General features: G+C 38.8%; 1 pseudogene; it reads left to right on the top strand.

The window, feature by feature from the left end:
• Positions 1-2,683: 2,683 nt before the first annotated feature.
• On the top strand, positions 2,684-2,782 carry LOC132267902 (small nucleolar RNA R71; annotated as a pseudogene).
• The last annotated feature ends 283 nt before the right edge of the window (positions 2,783-3,065 follow it).

Below are 3,065 nucleotides of genomic sequence, written 5' to 3' on the forward strand. Positions count from 1 at the left end.
AACATAAGATCGATCGAACTTGGAAGTTGGATCGATCGAAGAACTTCTTGATCGATCTTGGAATGTTTTGAACGATCAGACAGAGAGCTGAAATATGCAGGTTGATGCAGACTTAAAATTTTTCTAAGTGTTGAGTCATGAGATCGATCGAACTTGGAAGTTGGATCGATCGAAGATCTCTTGATCGATCTAAGAGTTAGTTCGAACGATGGGACAGAGAGGTGATTTGGATGCAGGTTTATGCAGGTCGAAAATTTTTCTAAGTGTTGGATGCAGAGAGGAGTTCGATCGATCGAACTCAGGTTTGAGATCGATCGAACTATGCAGAATGCTTAATAATTAAATGAAAGCTTATGCAATCCTCACCAAAGTTTGTTGAAATGCATATGAACCAAAAACAAGTATCTAGACTTCGCAAGAGATGAAATGAAAGATAGAAATGGGGGAGAATAAGGCTTTGACACCTTACGAATGCTTTTGCTAGTCTTTAACGTCTCTAGCAAGACATTGGGCTTTTTTAGCCCGGATCAAAGATCTTATAATGCATCATGTCCTTGTTAGGGTGATAGATGCTTTGAACTCCACCCAACAAATGGTTCCTTGAAGAACTTGTTGGATTAAGCTCAAAAGAAATCTTTGGTCCCTTATCTTTGCAATTACAACCTTTGGGCTTCCATGCCCTTTCAAAGCAAGAGTTTGAAACAAGATTTTGAGAATGCAAGGTTGAAGATGATCCTTTGGAAGTTTTGGTTTTACACAAAAGCTCATTTCCTTGGCATTGACGATCATGACATTCATCTACAACATTAACCTCTCCTTCATATTTGTCAAATGAATTGGGTGTGGGATTAAAGATATTCAACTTCACCTTCATGTGGCCAAATGAGATCTTTATTATCCTTGTCCTACAATTAATGTTGGCATTAGTGGTTGCCAAGAAAGGACGGCCAAGGATAACGGGAATTTGGCTCTTAAGATTGGGAATCGGCTCCATGTCTATGACAACGAAATCAACCGGGAAGAAGAATTTGTCAATCTTTATCAAAACATCTTCAATTATACCCCTAGGCTTCTTAATGGATCAGTCGACAAGTTGCAAAACTACCGACGTCGGTTTCAATTCATCTAGGCCCAATTTGACATAAACCGAGTATGGAAGAAGGTTAACACTTGCTCCTAAGTCAAGAAGCTCCCGATTAATGATATGATCACCAATAATGCATGATGTAGTGGGTGAACTGGGGTCCTTAAACTTTGGAAGAGTGTTATGTTGCAAAATTGAGCTTACTTGCTCGGTCAAAACTACTTTTCTTGGTGCTTGGCTCTTGTTCTTCCGCTTTTGGGTGCACAAGTCCTTCAAGAATTTGGCATAAGCTGGAATTTGCTTGATTGCATCCAATAGTGGAAGATTAACTTTCACTTGCCTAAACATTTCCATAATTTCATTGGTTTTTGCCTTTTGCTTGTCTTTTGAAATGTATCCTTTTAAGGCATTTGGAAATGGAACCTTTGGTTCAAACACTTTTTCAAAATTTTCTTTTGAACTCTCTTTAACACAAGAAGTTTTCAAATCATTTTTTAAAACTTCTTTTTCAAACACTTCTTTTAAAACTTTCTCATTTACAAGATCATGTATATGCAATGAAGGAGGAATGGGATGCGAAATGGGACGGCTGACAACTTGAGGTTGCACCGGTTCACTCTCTTCATTGGACATTCCAACTTGATTGTCCACAATCCTACCACTCCGCAAGGTAGTCACCGCATTAATGTGTTCAATGGCGTGGCCTTCCGATGAGGAATGGGTTTCCACAACACTTTATTGCTTAGGTGGGGCATTTATAGGCATCTTTCCCTTCTCTCTTGCATTGAGAATGCTTTTTATTTGCCCTACTTGGGTTTCTAGCTTCGTAATAGATTGAGAGTGAGAGAGAAGCAATTGAGTGTTAGCCTCTAAAGTGCCCAAAGCATTCAACACTTGTTTTCAAAGGTGGGACTTCTAGTATTACCTTGGGAATAAGATTGGTTGGGAAAATGAGAATTAGAAAATTGATTCCCTTGTGATTGATAAGGTCTATAACCTTGGGATCATTGGTTTTGAAGCGGAGGTGGAATGTACTTCCCTTGAAAACTGCCTTAGAAGGGGTTTGAGCCTTCTCCTTGGTTTTTCCAAGAGAAATTCGGATGATTCCTCCAACTTGGATTATAATGAGTACCATAAGGATTATTCCCTTGGTTAACAAAAGCCGCATTGACTTGTTCATTAGGTTCACTTTGCGCTTGTCCGTGAGGACAATGAGAAGTAGAATGAAGAACACTAGAACAAGTCATACATGTTTCATTTGATGCACGATGAGAATAGTTAGGGAAGGAAGATACTTGGTTCGCCGAGTTTTGGTTAATAAAAAATTGATCAAACCTTTGAGATAAAGACTTCATTTCGGCGGCTATTTCATTTGAATGGTCGACTTGATGTAAGCCAACACTCTTCCTACCTTGTGAATTTCTACCATTCTTGGATGATAGTGTTCTATGCAAAGAATTTTCACTCATGCTCTCATAGAGACGCCACACGTCATCCTCATGCCTATCAATGTATGAGCCACCCATGGAAGCATCAACCATACCCTTATAGTTGTCCGATAAGCTCTCAAAGAAGTATTGAACTAATTGCCATTTGGGCATGTCATGATGTGGACACTTCCTAAGCAATTCATTGAAGCGTTCCTATGCCTCATGAAACGTTTCTCTATCCCTATGTGAAAATTCTCGAATTGAGGTTCTCATGGTATTGGTCTTAGAAACTGGATAGTACTTCTTCAAGAACTCTTGTTGTATTTCTAACCAAGAAGTGATTGAAAAAGGCCTAAGATTGTTAAACCAATACTTTGCCTTGTCTTTTAAGGTTAATGGAAAAAGTTTGAGTCTTAAAACCTCTTCCGGCATATCCGTATATTTTACGGTGGAACATACTTTAAGAAACTCATCCAAATGCTTGTAAGGTTTTTCACTTGGAAGTCCATGATAGTTAGGAAGCATTTGAATGGTTTGTGGCTTAATTTCAT

The sequence above is a fragment of the Cornus florida genome, unplaced genomic scaffold (genome assembly GCF_030987335.1).
Source record: "Cornus florida cultivar Cherokee Brave unplaced genomic scaffold, ASM3098733v1 CherokeeBrave_3.0.0_Hap2_Chr07, whole genome shotgun sequence".
Taxonomy (NCBI): domain Eukaryota; kingdom Viridiplantae; phylum Streptophyta; class Magnoliopsida; order Cornales; family Cornaceae; genus Cornus; species Cornus florida.